This window comes from Argopecten irradians, chromosome 8 (assembly GCF_041381155.1).
Source record: "Argopecten irradians isolate NY chromosome 8, Ai_NY, whole genome shotgun sequence".
Taxonomy (NCBI): Eukaryota; Metazoa; Mollusca; class Bivalvia; order Pectinida; family Pectinidae; genus Argopecten; species Argopecten irradians.
The window spans coordinates 8222324-8242540 of NC_091141.1; the positions used below are offsets into that span (position 1 = coordinate 8222324).

The following is a 20217-nucleotide window of genomic DNA, read 5'->3' on the forward strand; positions in this document are numbered from 1 at the left end:
TTTCACTACGTGACGTAGTTTCAGTCTTATCGTAATATTTTAAACAAGTATTAACATGTTCTTCCCCTTATCTTTGAACTATTTTGCCTGGAGAGTCCAGAAATGTTTTCTTACTTCCTCTTCAGATTTCAAGTTAATTCGTATGCTGAATGTGGTTAATCTACTGAACGGTGATCTTTTTAAATACTAATGGTTTCATTGAAACCTAAAAAAGCAAGTTCCTGCTCAGGAAATGGGTGGATATAAATCGAAATCACTTTAATATATTGTTTGACAATGCTATAAACAGAAAACAAAGCTCTATATCACGTAACTGTTAATTTACAAGGACATTATAGTTTTAGATTTTTATAAAGATAATCAGCCGATGATTCTGTCCATGTCATGTGACTGAGAACGTTTGTCAGTGGCTGTATCAGGCAGTAGGTCTTTATACTAACATGGTATAAACAAGGATTCGTGGACAGCCTCACAAAATTGCTGCCATCGTTGGAAGACGTACAAGATATTTTGACGAATTCATTCAGAATGTATTTTGTAAAATGTATCAGCAAGATCGACGTACAACGTAAAAATACATCAAAGTAAATGCTAGAGATTTGCCTAAAGCTATTTCCAATCAAATAAAAAAGATTGTCAGATCATTGTGGAAACCGCAATGAACCCTGGGAGAGATTTGGTAGGAATGTGAGTTGTTATCATTTGTGTCAGTCATTATATGGTCTAGTTTGGGTGAATTAAATATTATATATATATATATATAAATTATTGTCACTATAATCTTTGGCATGTACTGATTGGATGAATACTTTGGTCGACTTCTTTGTGTGTTTTAGTAAGTCGATTGTCATTATAATCAATGTACCCGTATGTAAAGTCTGATGTGGTTGCTTAATAAATCCTGAATACTCTTTCTTTTACAATTTTATGGAATATGGGAGAGATTGATTATTATGTACTGTACAATAATAACACAGAGGTTTCAAGTAAAATGATTTGGATAAAGCACTAGTACTGGGCTCATTGATCAAAAAGTAAAAATGTTTATATACACTTTAAGATTGCGATACGATTTAGAGAAAACAAACATATCAAAACATTGAAACCGAAAATTAATTGATTTTTTTTAACTTTAAAATATCTCCCCTTTTATGATGTCACAATACATATGTATCGATTATTGATGGTGTCATGATTTGTAACTATGTTGTTATGCAGCTAAGCATCTAAAGATCCAGAGTAGAAAAGGTTTTCTAGTTCTTATTTTTAATAGACAATTAGAAATGAGATGGAGCATCTACACTAAGGATTCCATACAAAAATGGTTCATTGAAATGACATATTTTGAAGGCTATGTCATCCCATTTGTCATCAGAACAAGATACAATCACAACAGGCAAATGAGACCTCCTTGGTTCGTCTTTTTTATGTCTTTTATAGGTATATTTGTTAATCTGTAATTAAGTCAAGAATTTTACGGCGAATATCATTCATTTAAAATCATAAAGGACTTTTGTATTGGTACTTATTTGGAATACAATTTTACATCATAAAAGAAACTCAGTAAGAATGTAAATACAGAAATTCCGAGAGAAAAAATCTTGGAAAATTTCATGTACGTCTTGTCTTGTCTAAAGTAATTTAATAATGCCTGACTGAATGACAGTCTGTTGTATACAATGTAGATATCTGTGTTACTGTTGTAGTATTATGCTGATTGTGTATAGCTATGGTTCTATTTGTAGACAACCTTTCAGTATTTTATCAGCGAAGTCTCATGAACATTTAAGGTACATTATATGGTTATCTTTTAAATAAGGATATAACAGAGTACCAAATTTCATAGCAGGCCAGCTGTGTAAACGCGATATTTCATATATCTATAAATGTGATTTGTATAATGAATTGTGCATTTTTACCCCCATCATTCAAGTCTAATACACACAAATATGTCACATAATTTTTTTTATTAAAGTAGTGCTTTGTTCCATTGCAATAAAACATTTATCATTTTAAGTGGTTTCTTTAATAATATGTGCAATTGTTTTTATTTCTTAGTTATGTATATATATACATGAATATTTTTGGATGAAAAAATTGTTTTAGCAATTCTACACCCTTGCATGAAGGTCACTGACGGTGATTCATTTGATAACCATTGGTTTTGTCCCAGTATGCTTCAGACTCAATACCAGGTTTCTGAACTTCTTACATATCGAAAAGAAGCCATTTTATGTTTTTGCCAAGAACTAGGTATGGTTTGTGCCCCTTACGGTCCCCAAATGTTTAAAACCTTTTGTTTAATGAATAAAATTACTTTGGACTATCGAATTGGTATGATGATTTGTATAATTGCAGTTCACTGAAATATATACAAAGTTTGTTAATTATGGTATTTTAATATCTTCAAACAAACATTATTTTACCCAAAAGATATATTTAGAAGTACCGACATACATGTATCATAATGTGAAAGGATTGTATATGGTTTTGGCCCTTTTCGGCCCCAAAATCTGCTAAATAAAAACTATTATTTGGTATTTAAATTGTTGGATTTGACATATATAGCACATCCATAATTTAATTGCAAAGATAGTTATCTAATTTTACAGTTTCAGATGCCATGGTAACCACTCGAAATATGCATAAATTATGAAAGTTTTTTGTTTTAGAAACCATAGAGCGCATCATTAAACACAATTTATATTTCTCCTAAAGATGTATTGGAAGTGTATACATGCATATTATCGGTAAATATTAAGTTTGTTCAAGAATGCGCTCTGTAGTTTCATGCACAAAAGTTGAGCAAATAATGATCAAAAATGTCCAAATTCCACATTTTCATAATTAATTCATATTCATTAATATGCGTATTTTGGATGTTACCATGGCAATTACAGATAAAAAATTAGAAACAGTCATTATAGTTGAATCAGACTAAATACAACAAATTAATCACTAAATAACCCTTTTGGAAATTTGGATTTGGGGCCTAAAAGGGCCTAAGCCATACATAGTCCTTTGTTCATCATATCGCTCTATTGTTTCTAAAAAAACTCAAATGGTAAGCCTAATGTTTGATTTGAACACAGCTTAATGCAAGTCTAGGCCTCGTTTAAAACAATGTCAACGCACGACGGACAATACAACATGGTTAACAACATGCAAAGTATCACGTGAGACAAAAGGCGATTACAATAGGTCAATTAAGACTGTCTCATGTGACATATAAAGAAAACAGCAAACGGCAACTCTAATGACAATTTTATTTTGAAGCTAAAATCTTTTTCAGATACATTTTGTAAATTATGATTTCATTTATAAAGATTTCAGTAATTATCGCAGAAAACAATCGGTATCATAATAGACAACATTAAATTCTGAATAAAGTGGATCATAATGGAATTTGCTTCTGGCGACAATATAGTGTCTGAAAATAGTTAATAACTTCATAACAAATTTTTTTTTTTTAATCATAATAAATAAATAAAAATAACAATGAAAATATATAAAAAATATCGACAGATATTAAAAATAGCATATTTACAAAGCCTTCAAGAACAATCTCAATAAAGTTGTTAGTTATCTTGAAAAAGCGTACACTAAATCACCTTCAGAAATGTAAAAAACTTTAAGAACTATTTTCACGAGGACAGACGAAACCTTCTTATACATGTTAATTAACTGGTCGGCGTCGACTGAAAACATATGAGCAAATATTAAAATAGAATTAATCGGAACATTCCAACGCTGATTACAAGCAGGCCTGACAGTTGGAAAGAGGATCCGGTACATTTCGGATGTGGCGGAGTCGTTGCTTCCAGGAATGCCGACTCGCAGATGACGTTTTTGCAAGCAGTCATTGACATAACGTCAACATGGGCAGTGTTCACTTGTAAACACGTGAGACTAGAGTTGATAGCCTGTCCCAGTGACGTCACAGATTTAGTAAGGTTCAATGACGGGGCATAAATGGCATTGAGGTCGAAATCTGATTTCTGGGACAGCATGATGTTTACGCTGAACTCGGAGTCCGTCTCTGCTTTCACGGGGAAGCCGTACCAGAGAAGTCCCTCGGTGGCCCATTTCTGTTTCAACGTGACGGCATCTGCTACTTGTCTAGCCAATACACCCGGAGAACGCTCCATCGACGCTTGCTTCATCACAACGACCTTCACACGCGCTAAATTATTGTCGGTAAGAGCAACATGTTCTGTTCTATGTTTGAGGCACCCGAATACAATTTCCCAAAATCCTGTCATGGCGTCTACAAATGTGTCGGTAAGTTCATTCTTAATCGTTCAGAAAATCTTCATTTGGTCACGGAAGCTTAGAGTACAATATGATATACCGGCGAAGCATTCTGACTGTGACGCAAACGCAAAGCTTTTTATAGATTTACAAGTGATGTCGAGACTTTCCCACGGACGCAATATCGGCACCAGAGAGAACTGCAGACACTTACTTACGACACCGACCCAGTTTTGTCCTGTTGTTGATAGCAACGCTTTCTGGTCGTTGAACAAATTGCAGAACTTCTTCGCCAGTGTTACAGCGTGTTCTGCACTCGACCCTGGATATGGATAGCGCTTCTGTAGACAGTCTTTGTACCAGGAACAAGTGTTGCCTTCAGGACTGAAGCACCATTCCAGTAGAGGCACTAGCGAAGCTGATGCGAGGCTTTTACTGGCGTCGTTAGGGTCACAAGAGCACAAACCCCGCACTGATGGACCGTCACATTCATCATAGACCTCATACATACATTGGTAATAGCAGTATTCGGTAATAGGACTGTGCTCGCACGCGTGTTTGTTCTTAGATTTCTCCTGGATGTATGAATCAGTAAGACAAGTCGCGTATTGTTATCCACTGTATCCATGTAGCTGCACACACTTTGTACCGCCGGCCGGACCGAAGTAAGGATGACATTTCTCAGATACAGTTGTAACAACTCCACACAGAGCTAACAAAAGGAACGTCTTCAGAGAAATTATGATGTCTTAATGAAACTTCTCCTTAATGTGAGGTAGAGATCGTGTGTCTAGTCTGATATACTGGATGTGATCGATGCATATTCTACCTATGAAATGAGGTTGGTGTATTCTAATATATAATCCGCGTGTGGCAAACACTTATATGTTACCACTCAAGACATATGTCATCCTCTTATCTTTTACCTGTAAAAAGTGACACGATGAAATAATCGATACAGAAAAAACCCACTTTCGAACCTTTACGTGGTTACATATCTTAAAATGTTTTCATTTTGAAACAACGAAAATGCAGCTTTGTCTACGTATCCCTATCTTCACACACATACACCTTTATTCACTAAATAATGACTATTTGAAAGTTAGTTCACGGAGTTTATGAAAATGTAAAAAGAGTCATTATAAAATTAGACACCTATTTAGGACTGCCTTACTATAGAATATGAATTCTACAAAAAGTCATTGTCTACATCGGAATGGGGTAGTTTAAGAAGAAATAAATGATATGCCAGCTTAACTACCTTAAAATTCAGATCGAGGGTTTACCAGAAATCAATATTGATTTAAACTGTTGAATGCCCGGACATGCTGGATGTGACAAATTGATTCTTTGATATTGAATTTATGTCCTTCTTTATTTACCTAATAGGTTTGATACATGTTAATCTACGAGCACGGGAAGCAGACAGCCAAGGGAAGGTTGATATATTTCTTTATATTTTAAATAAGTCAAATATCATTCATTTGCAAATCAATAGGGCTTTTGTAAGGACAATAATTAGGAAGACAATTTTACAACATAAAAGAAACTAATAGTAAGTAAGAATGTAAATATGAAAATTCCGAGAAAAAAAAATCATTGGAAAGACACGTACGTGTATCGATCGTTAATCTTGGTCAGGAATGTAACCACACCATATCTTACGTACGGGTACATTGATTGTGCAAATGGGGACAACGACTTTACTAAAGCACGCAAAGAATTCGATCCATTTAAACAGTACCATGCCCAAGACCATATTGACTGTCATACTTTGCAACTATTTAACCCAACCCATACAAGATCATAGTGACTGTCACACACATACCATTTATCTCTTTTGACCTTATTTTAATCTTAAGATCCGACATATTTTTTTTTTTGTTTGATTCAAAACGGTTTCAAAAAGGCAAGTTTCCATCATTCGCATTGACGTTGTACGTCGATCTTGCAGATAAATTTTACAAAATACATTCTGAATGAATTCGTCAAAATATCTTGCGCGTTTTCCAACAATGGCTGCAATTTTGTGAGGCTGTCCACGAATTCTTGTTTATACCATGTTAGTATAAAGACCTACTGCCCGATACAGCCACTGACAAACGTTCTCAGTCATATGACATGGATAGAATCTGTATAAAAATATTAAACTGCATGTATAATGTCCTTGTAAATTAACAGTTATGTGATAGATCATAGAGATGGATCCTGATCTTCGTCACCTGCTCATATCATTGTCAACCAGTATATATACATCACTAATACTAGACATTGGTTATACACCATTTCTTGTGTAGATACTTCTTCTGGATAACAAAGTGTAGATTGACTGATACATTTGTAAACGCCATGAAATAATTTTTAGGAGATTGTGTTCGGAGGCCTCAAACAAAGTAGAGTATATGAGGATCTTACTGACAACGAGTTAGCACGCGTGAAGGTTAAGGTCAGGAAACAATCCTCAATAGAGAGCTCACCTGATTTCATCGCCGGACAAATAAACAAGGGCCCAGTGGGCCCGAATCGCTCACCTGCTATCTGGTAATCATGGTTCATACTTAACAAACATCAGAGGCCCAATATCAGGTCTCTACGCCTCACGGTTATTAAGAAGAAGTCGTTTAAAGATTTTAGCCTATTTGACCCCTGTGACCTTGAATGAAGGTCAAGGTCATCAATTTGAACAAACTTGGTAGACCTTCAAGCCAGTATGCCACAGACCCAATATCAGGTCCCTAGGCCCCTTGGGTATTAAGAAGTCATTCAAAGAGTTTAGCCTCTTTGACCCCTGTGCCAAGGTCATTCATTTGAGCAAACTTGCATTGATAGCCCTTCGTCCCAGCATGTCACTGGCCCAATTTTAGGTCTCCATACCTCTTGGTTATTAAGAAGAAGTCATTTAAAGATTTCAGCCTATTTCACCTCTGTAACCTTGAATGAAGGTCAATGTCTTTCATTTGAAAAAACTTGGTGGCCCTTCATCCCAGCATGTCACAGGCTCAATATCATTATAGCATTGTCAACCAGTATACTACCGGTACTAAATTGATTTCAATTGATAGGGTAATACTGGACATTGAGTATCCACACATTTCTTGTGTAGAAACTTGATTTGTTAGGTTTCAATGAAAAATTGAAAATGAGTATTTAAAACAAAAATTACATTTAGTTAAATAAGATCATCGTTTAATTCACTAACCACATTCACCATGCGAATTGATTAGAAACATGTAGAAGAAGTAACAAAACATTTCTGAACTGTTCATGTCAATATTACAAAAGTGGTACAGCAGTTTAAAATGAAGAAAACATTTCTGGACTTTCTTTGTTCGATAGTACAAAAGAAAGGGGAAGCACAGGTTAATACTTGTTTAAGATATTAAAAGATAAGACTGAGACTACGTCACGTAATGAAAATACATGATTACATAATCATTCCTTAAATACATGTTATCTAGAAAATCCCACACCACCCTTTATATTGACGCCGTTATCAGGCACTACCATATCATATCTGACCCAGCCATGGCTTTAATGAGGACGCTCCTTCTCCTGGTATTAAGCGGGGGTATCGCGACTGTGTATGGAAGATGTAACCCGTATTTCGGTCCAGCTGGAGGGAAACAGTGTTTAAGGCTTCCGTGGTACAATGATTACCAATGGTCCATCTGTCTTACCGACGCAGATATTAGGCAGAAATCAGGCAACACAATCAGGTGTCAGCACAGTCCTATCACCAAGTACTGCTATTACACATGTATGTGTGAAGTATATAATGGAGATGGATGTGATGGTCCTTCGGTGAGGAGTCTATGTTCTTGTAATCCAGAAGATGCCGATCTTACCCAACAACCAGATTTAGTGGGACCTCTTCCTTCCTGGTGTTTTCGTCCGAACGGCACCGCTTGCTACTGGTATAATCACTGCCTCCAGAAACAGTATCCGTGTCCAGGGACAAGTGCATCTAATGATGTGAAATACGCAGGCGATATCTGTAATTTATATGACAGATATAAATCCTCATTCTCACCAGATGGACAAGCCTGGATCGCTGCCGTGAATAAGTGCCTTCAGGACGAACTGGTGTCAGTAATTCGTCCTTGGGTGAGTCTTCACGTCACGTGCAATGCTATAAAGGACTTGATACTCGAGTCACATTCCCGTTGCTTCCCCGGCAAACAATTCTGTTCTTTGACCTTCAGCGACCAAATGAATATCTTCTGGACAATCAAGAGCGGATTGACCGATACATTTGTAGATGCCATGAAAGGTTTTTGGGAGATTGTGTTCGGATGCCTTAAACAAAGTACAGCATATGAGGATCTTACCGAAACGGGTTAGCGCGCGTGAAGGTAAAGGTCAAGAAGCAATCCTCAATGGAAAGGTATCCTGATTACTACGCCCAACGAATTGCGGACGCGATCGCGTTGAATCAAAAATGGGCATCGAAGGGACTTTTATGGTATGGCTTTGATGATGATGCAAAGAAAGACACAGAATTTTGCGTCAACATCGTACTTGCCCAGAAATCGTTTTTTGACCTGAACAATCGATATGCTCCAGTTTCCAATCTCAGAGATATCGTGAAGGCACTCGGAAATTCAATCAACGGATTACACTCGTATAATGTGAATGCAGAGGTTATTTCGATAACGGTGTGTAACAATATCAACTGTGACAAGACATTCCTGGAAGTAACGACTCAGAAAGAGGTTCATGTGCATGTAGGTTCGGGGTCCTCGTTCAAACTGTCAGACCTTCTCTTGGCCAGCATTGGAATAACCGTTTTAAATATACTTTAACATGGCGTGTCATTTCAATCTGAACAGCAGGAAGACCATATACTGTATAGAAAAAGTACACATAGACATTTGATACGTGAACTGTAGATGATATCTTAATCAAAAGATTGTAAAGAATGAAAAGACCAAGTTCTAGTGCTAGGATTCCTATTTGAAACTGCTTGTATAACCTATTAATGTAAATTTCTATGCAATTATTGAAATGTTCCTATTTAAGTTTTGGTTTTAAAACATCTTTAGTGCATATGTTGAATGATGTTTTCTAAGAATTTAATGTGATAAAGCTGTCGCTGATATGTTGAGAAACAATTATTCCCGTATGTATTAGTTAAATTCCTCTGTCATATGTTGTCCACAAATTGTCACGGTCTTGTTTTGGATACAGCCTAACTCTGAAACGCTTGTTATATATTCTTCATATTGTTGTATTTTTTTGTTTTGAATTATGATTTAGCTTCCATAATTATTACTTACGCAGTAGGTTTACAATTGAGTGTGCTATTATAAGTGATATTCCTACATACCTGTGATAAAGATTCTATTTTAATCTACTCAATAAAATCGTTTTGCATGTCAATATTGTCGACTGTTTCTCATTAAATGCCCTCCGTCCCGATTAATCACCTATGAATGAAAGGAATTTCATGCGCAAAGTAAGTGTATTAGAGGAACAAATATTATCAAGTTCTAAGTGGTCTTTACACTACAGGTATTATCAAGTCATCATTTAAAAGTTCGAGCTGTACAACATTCAAAAGACCGTTCCCGTTGGTATGTTATAGTCTGTGAATGTTGTATGTCTTATGTTGAGCTGCGTTACAATCTAAACTCCGCACGTTGGCAAGGTTTAGTTTGTGAATGTTGAATGTCGAAAGTCGAGATGCATAATACTCAAATTCTTAATGTTGAATATCGAGCTGCATAACATTTAATTTTGAATGTTGAATCGTTGAATGTCGTTCGTCGAGTCACACGACGTTGAAAAGCCCGTTCCCGTTGGCCAGTTATAGTTTGAATGCTGAATTTTCGATTGTCAAGCTACATAACATTCAAATTCTGAATTTTGAATGTCGCATGTAGAGCTGCACAACATTCAAAAGTCCGTGCTCGTTGGCCAGTTATAGTTTGTGAATGTTGAATATCGTCCGTCGAGCTGCGCTTAAACTATGAACATCGACGGCATGTAAAAATGAAACTGACATATGTAAAGGAACAACGTGTTATCTTAACCATTTTTGACCGCATATACCCCCTGTGCTGAGATAAAGGGCTACCAAATGTATTTCAATGTCACATCTATACGAAGGAAATAAGGTTTTTTTAAAAGATGTGTATTTTACGGCAGTTACCATAGCATTTACAGTAAACTGCAATTTTACATAGCTACCGAAGCATCAGACACAATGTATATGAATCACCAAATAAAAAGGTTTTGAAAAAAATTGGGTGCCGTAAAGGACACAAACCATATATAGTCCCTGGACAAAAAATATAAAACGCATTGTTTTCATTTGTATAATACCTGGTGTTGGGCCTGTAGCATACTAGGACATGCTAAGGGCTATCAAATGAATTTCCTTGACCTTCATGCAAGGTTGCATTTACAGAATTGGGTAAAATATTTAAACATCTTTTTTCATCAAGTAAGAAACTCTGAGCCCTGCCTGGTATTGAGCTTACATGTAAAGCATACAAGGCCGAATTGGTACCAACTTTGTTTATTTAATGACCTTGACATTCAATCATGGTCCAGTGGAATCAGAGACCTTGTATTGGGTATATGGCATACCAGGATAAAGTATTCCTCGTATTTGCGCAATAATAAATCAATAAATTCTAAAGAACGTCAAGAGTTTTTCTTTCGCATATCAGTTTATCGATAATGAAAACGTATGACAATACACAGGTGTAATCAGACTCATCATGTCCGTGTTTCATATATACAACAGGTAGATATCACATAGCCGCTAACATACATACACAGAGTTACATTGACATGTAGTAGAAACTTCCTATAACATATAGCCTAGAAACCAAGTAAATGAATTGAGCGATGTGATTGTCTAAATGTAAGCGCAAACGATGAACTGCAGGTTTGGCCTAAAAAGGAGCATTTAAGTAAATTTGAAAGATTAATAATTTATGTGATTATGTGGAGAGCACTTCAATTAAACCACAAATAATTGATAAAAACAAATAACAAGAGTTCATTTGCTGTATTAATTTCCATCAGAATAGCAGGCAGCCGAGCTAAAACTTCAAGTTTAAACTACAAAATTGGAGTAAAAATTAACTTTAGACCTCTCTACTTAAAATCAATATTTTCTGATAATTATAGTCAGTGTCAGTGACACACTCATTTCTATTTACAGTCAAAACTGTCTACAAGGACCACCCAAGGAACAAAGAAATGATGTTCTTTATAGCCATGAGGTCTTTATACAGGGGTGGTCGCTTAGGCAGATTAGATTGATGGTCTTTATAGCTATGAGGTCTTTATACAGGGGTGGTCGCTTAGGCAGATTAGATTGATGGTCTTTATAGCTATGAGGTCTCTATACAGGGGTGGTCGCTTAGGCAGATTAGATTGATGGTCTTTATAGCCATGAGGTCTCTATACAGGGGTGGTCGCTTAGGCAGATTAGATTGATGGTCTTTATAGCTATGAGGTCTTTATACAGGGGTGGTCGCTTAGGCAGATTAGATTGATGGTCTTTATAGCTATGAGGTCTTTATACAGGGGTGGTCGCTTAGGCAGATTAGATTGATGGTCTTTATAGCTATGAGGTCTTTATACAGGGGTGGTCGCTTAGGCAGATTAGATTGTAACTAACATTGTATAAATATTTAATTCCTGTTCTTCAAATTACTATTCGAAATGAAACTTTTGAGAAGACAAAACCATCTTCTTATATTTGATTTAGTATCTGAATTCTATTACAACATGCTTGTGAGAGATGTTGGGTGTTAATTCCACCACCAAGAACAAAGAAGATGTGTATGTACATAAAGTTATACATACAGTATCTTTGGTAAGATAAAGGTTGGGACTTCAACTCTATAAAATAAAGCATGATTTGCTCAGAATAATATGGAATGAATATATAATATGATAACATAACAAATCTCAAAGCTTTGCCAAAACAATTTAAATGCGTGATATAAAGTGTGATATGTGATACAGGTGATATTGATATCAGTAAGGCCAAATAAAAAAATTCTTGTTTCTGTAAACATCCTTTAAAAATGAAGGATCGGTAGGTAGGATTTTTTTTTAGATATTTTTTCTCTTTGTACCCAGTTTCTTACTGTGAAAAACTGAAGAAGACTTTATTCAACCTTATATATACCATGGATTTGATTCCCATGAGATTATTGGTGTCTTAGATTTACAGAATTTGTACCAAAACTCCTGATTTTGTGTAAAACAAAACAAAATTTAGGTTGTTGTTTGTTTGCTTGAGGACAAAACTGATAAAAAGTTTTTGAGTTGGGACTGATTTTATAGGGTCGGTCGGGTTACCGGAAACACAAATATTTTTTTGTATGGCGTAAATACAAATGAACATGAAATATAGGTAGGTAAACTACCGCGTAACATGGTGATCTATACATTTATTTCAATGAGTTTCATGCCTGGACTAGCACTGTGCATGTTAAACAAGACCTAATAATAATCTGTACCGATACTATCTTAACTACTTAGTCACACGCTGTAAATATATTCTGATATCAGGATATTTTGGTGATTTTTTGCAAACAAGGGGTGGTTTTATTTTGTTTGAATTTCGTGTGCTGTTGGATATATATTGGCATACTGAAAATCTATTTCAGTTTAACAATATTTCTGTGAAATTCTCCAATATTTAAAATTGTCACATTTCTAAAGAGTGGATCCTGAATAAATATTACATTTGTGGCCATTTGTTGCTTTCAAGCCAATCTTTAAATAAGTCAAAATATGACCACATCCCCACAAATTATAATTGTAATTATACTGAAATTCTCCTTTCACAGAAATCGTCCTGTATGCACATGTATTAATTAATAATACATGGATCCATGCAAGATTTGATTCTATTTATTTTCAAACCTAATTATGATAAAAGAAATATTCTAAAAAGATTTATACAGGTTTTATGAATGTGTGTCACTGTTTTTCTCTCCAGCTCGATACGGCGTGAATTAAGATGAGGTAATTGGTAACTGGGAGTGTTGGGGTGTGGACCCTATCATTAACACGTGTTTCATCCTATTTCATACTAAAAATACAGGCTGAATTCTGCTGTATCGACACGGTCACCTGTTAGGGTAGTCGTAGTGTGAGGCTAGACAAAGGCTGTCATTTTAAATATCAGGACTTAACATCATTTCATTGTCTTTACTGGGTTTTTTTATTGTACTATTTTTTCGATATTTTTGAATGTCATAAATACTTATTTTAAACTTTATGCAAGATATTGGTATTTTTATGTCAATGTTGTACTTCTTCTTTTGATAAATCAGAATGAATTGTCCGCATTTTAAAAGTAATAGAAACAAGCTTAATGTTTTAATGATTTGTTGAATTTTGAAAATTTCAGGTATTCTAAACTTGTATTGTTGATAATATCGCAGTATTACTTCATTAGTTTTTACAATGATAGATTGTTTGTTATTTGTTGTGATTGTTTGTGTCTGTTATTTTCTTATATTTTTACTAGTTCAATTATAGTTATTTTCAAGCTTTTTTTTTTAATTTGTCACATTTTTTTTCCAAATAAATTTGAATTTGACATTTAGATTAAAAAAATTAAGTTTTTTTCTCAACTAATTATGTAATTCATCATGTAATATTGGATTAACAAATTCATTTTCATCTTGGTTAGTTTGTAACATTTCCGTTTTTAGTATTTAGATATTAGCAATCCCTGAAAAAATGTTTTGTGTGATAAGTTTCAAAAAAACAATTTTGGTGCCGTGACCAGGATGCAAATATGTAATTTGGTGCCGTGACTAGGATACCAATAGAAGTTTACTGCTATAAATCAGTATAATTTGACTTAATTCCTGTCATTTCAAACGCCTTCATGATAACAACATCTTAATTAATGTGTAATAAACTAAGACCAAAAACAGCAGCTATGTTTCTATGGAAGCATAAAGTGTTTTAGAACTTATTGACATGATGGTGATGGGAGGTTTACAACACATTAAGTTAATGATTTGAATAACTACCAAGGTGGTCAAATCTTAAAACAATGGATTGGAAGACATGGTATAAGTTTAGTACAATTGTAATGGTATTTTGGGACAACCAGTATTTGATAAAGATGAATAATGAGCATGCTTATTCAATGTCAAATCTTTAGCCAAAACATGTCTTGTTATAAAGAAAACCAAGCTCAATTTATAGCTAAATCAATCAACACATAGAATATTTTCAAAATTGAACATCTCCAATATTGACAAGTTGTGGTTTTGATTATTGGGTTGGAGTGTTTAGAAGGAGACATTTGTGCTAGTGAAATATCTTCGTGTGATAATGAGTGGCTAGCATTAATTTAGCAATGATTATTCAAGGTAAAGATCATTGTACTAAGTCTGTACATTTTCTCTGATATCTTTTTTCCTTCATGCATTTATTAAAGATGCTCCACCACCGATGAATGTTATTTTTTCTCTATCAACAACAGGATTAGACGAAATTATATTATTATTATTATTTTTCAGTTATAAAAAGTTACCTACCTGAGTTTCTTATTTTGATTCAAGATAAAGATAAATAGATAAATATTTAAAAAATAATTAATTGCATCCCGAAAAAAATTTGATGACACTATGCCCTATATGGAAATAAGCACTGATTGTGCATGGACCAAATTCAAAATAAATTATATTATATCCATTTTGGTTTTAATTAGACACATATATATAAACACGATTATACATCTGTTATTGTTCAAATGATGAGTATTGTTTATGCTCTGTCGGCGATGGAGCATCTGTCAAGTAATATCCAAGACATCTTATGCAAAATTTGTTCGATCATTGGAATATAATAATGAATATAAACTCAATATAACTTTTTTAATAAGTGATCAACTATACTAATATAATCACATACATACTGTCCTAATTTTACATTTTGTTTGTTACAGCGGAGAGAAGGAAAACCTGGTTAGGATCACCGGCCAAATCTCCAAAGGAGCGCGAGATGGAGTACAATTATCTGAATGGACATGACAGTGAGATACAAACACGTGATGATATGTATGGACAGACTCATATTACTATGCAAGAGAAACTCTTCATTTGATTGAACTCAATCTTTCAAGTTTCTCATGATAGCTTTAATGCTGATCAAAGTCGTTTTGGATGACTGTAACATTGACCATTGACATCTGATTGGCTTAAAAGTTGATATATGCTATCTGATTGGCTGTTATGTTGATCAAAGCCATCTAATTGGCTGTAATGTTGATCAAAGCCATCTGATCGGCTGTAATGTTGATCGAAGCCATCTGAATGGCTGTTATGTTGATCAAAGCCATCTAATTGGCTGTAATGTTGATCAAAGCCATCTGATTGGCTGTATTGTTGATCAAAGTCATCTGATTGGCTGTAATATTGATCGAAGCCATCTGATTGCCTGTAACATTGATCAAAACCATATAATTGGTTGCGATATTGATCAAAAGAATCTGATTGACCTTAATGTTGATCAAAGCCGTCTGATTGGTTGTAATATTGAGCAAAGCTGTCTTACTATCGTTTAATTCGCTATCATGTTGATCAAACCTGTCTGATTAGCTGCCGTATGTTGGTTAAGTCATCTGTTTGGCTGACTGTAATATGTAAATCAAAGATATTTAATGTAATGTAAAGTTGGTCAAAGCCATCTGATTTGTTGAGTTCTTTCGAAAAATTCGTAAGAACATTTTTTCTTGCCAAATGTCTCATTTTGATTGACTAATATATTTTGTTGGTCATTAAAGTACTGTCTGAAAATTCAGTTGATATAGAAGATGCAAGATAAGTCACATGACCTGACGCCAACTGAGTACTGGGTGGTGGTCCTGAACATACAGTCCTACCGTTGGCTTAAGTTACGTATATATTTGGCTGCGGTTTAGAAATCAGAATTCTTCAATTTCGATATAGGAGACGCCATCAGTAATTATAACTATAATATGCTACCTACGTATTATTATTTCATCAATAACAACTGCTGAAATTTGTTCGTGTAAGTATGCAACAAATTTCTTCAAAACATCAAATCATATTATTTTCTCCATTGATATGATGTAGCATGTAATCGTTCGGTTAAAATTTGGAATCTCCTTGATAATTGAATAGTAAAAAAAAAACTTGTTTATGAATTGCTTACATTTGTTTTAACAAGTTCTACGCAGTCATAAAGGTTTTTGCTCTCAGTCATGAATTGTTTTGCTCTCCTAAGTCTCATTTAATTTTGTTAAGATCATTCACACCATCTAAATGTCTCTAACAGTGAAAAAACAGAAGAGAGGAAGTATATGTGATCCAAGACAAACAGAATTAATTGATGACCATGTGAAGGGCAGGGATGTCATTATGTATTGCCCTTCATTAGAGTTCAGTAATAATGCATATATACCTATCCTATTCATGGTTAATGTGTTTATAGTGCTTTTTGCGTCAGCAATTAAAGTATGGCGCTCAAATATAACTGCACAACAGTGTCATTGAGTTTTCTGTATATGTCGTAATATAACAAGCATTGTGATACTACTGATCAACATTTTGTTAACCCACTGAACTTTGTTTTTGCGATCAAATTTATTTGTCAAATTAACTAAGTTAATGGTATACTGGGTAATGTCAGTTGTTGTTCTTTTTTTTAGTATATCTAATGTGGGTAGGGACAACAAAATTTAACTCATTCACCCCTGAAGACACATTTAAACTCTTCTAACTCAATGGATGGAACATTTCATTTTGAAATTGCAGGGGTGAACAGATTGATAAAATGATTTGAAGAGAATAGTTCTCTGTAAATGGAAATTAATTAATATATTGACCGTCTTTTAGCCAATGTGTAGTGATTAAGATATTTCCTATAAATGATCATTACCTTTTTTCCATAATTATGTTTAAAAGCTACTTAATATGTGTATTCGTAAGTTCAGAATTTACTGTGTTTTCATGATGCAGTTATGATAATGTAATTGTGAATGTCGACTAAACCTGTGATATTTTACATTGTTGATATTTTTTGTTCAGATATTAAGATAGTGTTGTGTGATGTTTTTACGTTACTGACATTTGTCAAGTTGTTTTATTGCATATTTTAAATAGAAGTTAATTTTTGGACAAATGTAGACCAGCTGTTGGAATAATGTGAAAACATATCATGATTACTTTGATAAATGATTAATTTTCGGGTAATAGTAGTATAGTAATTAATAAATTAATATTTCAGTGTTTGCGTCAATTTCATTGCTGTAGGGCTATTATGGAACGTGGCATTAATGAAATATGTTTTATGTTATTTATCTTTGTGCCGTTTTCTGGAGTTATTTATTGGGCTATTATTTTTGTTTTTGAAATAACAATGTCAAACACAAAGCTCAGATTTGAAAAATGGCAAGCTATCACTAATCTTTGAGCTATTTTTCGAGATAGATTTCTGTTACAATTTTAGGAGGTTTTATTCTCATAATAAATATCAATCACATATCCTCATTTGGGTTTCAAAATTGATCGAATTAGGTTTTGTAACGGACGATAACTGCTATGGCAGAGAGTAAATACCGCTGGCCAGTCTACATGTATGATGGGTGATTATGTTGTCGCATAAGAAACATTGACTAGTTGTGTAACACTCACTGATACAAAATCATTGTTGGTCTGTTGATACAGGTTCCTTGTTCTTTATGAATATTAATGTCGTATTACTAAATTATTATACCATGTTTCTTTATCGTCATTGTTCTAGACCAGTGTGGCCTTGTTAATATCGCCTGATGAAAACTCCCTAGAAACATCTACATGTATTTGTTTGTCTCATCAGGTATATACACTGTTTGAGAAGAAACGTAATATTTCAAATGACAAAAGGTCAGACATTGTCACACAGAATTAAGAACTTGGGATGAGGTTGGGTGACAAAAGAACTTTGGATGAGGTCGTGTGAAAAAAGAACTTGGGATGAAGTCGGAGTGTTTCTGTTTTGTATTTTTATCATATATAGATCATAGATCAACGAAAATGTAAGCTTAAATTTTGGAAATATTAAAACTAGGTGTATTTTATGAACGAAATACATGTAAACAAAATTTCTAGTTTCATTTTCAAATATGTCATTTATAAGAATATGAAGTTGATATATATTTTTCTTATGTCATTTTCATAGCAATCTGTTATCTGTTTGTAAAAATGTTTAAATGAATCATGTACATTTTGTATCCACTAATGGTTTTACTACATTATGACCTACAGATTTTATATGATATTTTTGCATATCATTGTAATTAACATATCAATATATATATATAGGACCAATGTATAAACTGGATGAGAAGTCCAAAGAAATCCAGTTACTACCCCGGGTAACTACCAGCAATAAATCATACAAAACAAGCCTTGTCTTATCGTTATATTAATGTCTCTGGACAACATAGGACAAACAGTGGAATCCACTACTAACATCAGCGACACAAAGAAAAAACATTCTCACATTGCATAAAAACAACCACGTTATGTTTCACGGTTTCTTAAAACGTATTGTTAAATTGGACATTTCAATATAGCAATATCAAAGGATATTGAAAATGATTATTCCAACGCTGGCCAAGAGAAGGTCGAAATATATGTCGTATTAAATATTGAAAATGCTAATTCCAACACTGGCCAAGAGAAGGTAGAAATTATATGCAGTATCATAGGATATTAAAAATGATAATTCCAACGCTGGCCAAGAGTGTTACATGAACGAATAACAGAAAGGAGAAACCAGCAGCTAAATTCAAAACACAATTTAATTATATATACAATATTATACAGAGATGGTTTACAATATCTAGAGTAATTGGTGGTGGTACAAGAGTAATACGATGATTTAAAGTGTTACTTATCTGTATGCGAATGTCCTGGTATAACCCTTGATCCTTCCAGGTTTCAAATTAACAATAATCACAAATCCACAAGGAAATTGAATGTCCACCGATGATTTGTAAAGTTCCAGGCAATATGAATAAATCCACACAAAGTGTTGTAATAATCCACAGATAAAGTCACAATAGCTCTCCCAATAGAATCTAATATGGCACTGTACAATTCTTGATATGTCTCATTACAGGTCTCATTACAGTTCTGATTAGCCTTGGACAGCTCGAGTATATATAGCTAAACCCTAGTTCAAGAATATTGGAGAATCTTCTATTTCTAGAAATATCTAACTAAAAGCAGTAAACAAATAAACACACATAACTTTCTGGAAATAGATCATTCTAGATCTCTACTTAAAATCAACATGTTTACAAACATATTTGTTTATACATGATTATATTCTAGAAAGTTCTATAACCTAGATTAATGATATGACCTTTATAGGACGTATTGATAAAAAAAGCTATAGGAGTTATCTCCCTTATCTCATAACTACATGTATTTAGCGTCATACATAACACACCCCTCCTTAAAGAAAAGAAAGTTTTCTTGAAAAGGAAACTTTCTTGACATATCAAGTAATATTTAAATCCTTGATAAAGCATCAGCTAGAATATTGTCTTTCCCTTTGATATGTTTGATGTCAAGATTGTATTCTTGCAAAGTCAAACTCCACCTGAGAATTCTTTGGTTTTTGTTTTTCATTTTCCCAATGAATGTCAAAGGGTTGTGGTCGGTGAAGACCAACACAGGCACAACTGTAGTGCAGAGATACACATCAAATTGGTTCAAGGCCAAAATCAACGCTAAACATTCTTTCTCAATGGTGGAATAATTTCTCTGGTGTTTGTCAAACTTTTTCGAGAAATAACAAATTGGATGGTCAATTTGTTCAGTACCTTCTTGCATCAAAACAGCACCAACACCTACATCACTGGCGTCAACAAACAGTTTAAACTGTTTATTAAAATCTGGAGCAGTCAGAACTGGTGAGTTTGATAGTATGGCTTTCAATTTCTCAAATGCAGACTTA

General features: G+C 34.1%; 2 pseudogenes; one reads left to right on the top strand and one right to left on the bottom strand.

The window, feature by feature from the left end:
* Positions 1-2776: 2776 nt before the first annotated feature.
* Positions 2777-6738, bottom strand: LOC138328945 (uncharacterized; annotated as a pseudogene).
* Positions 6739-7710: 972 nt separating this feature from the next.
* On the top strand, positions 7711-9630 carry LOC138328765 (uncharacterized; annotated as a pseudogene).
* Positions 9631-20217: the final 10587 nt, after the last annotated feature.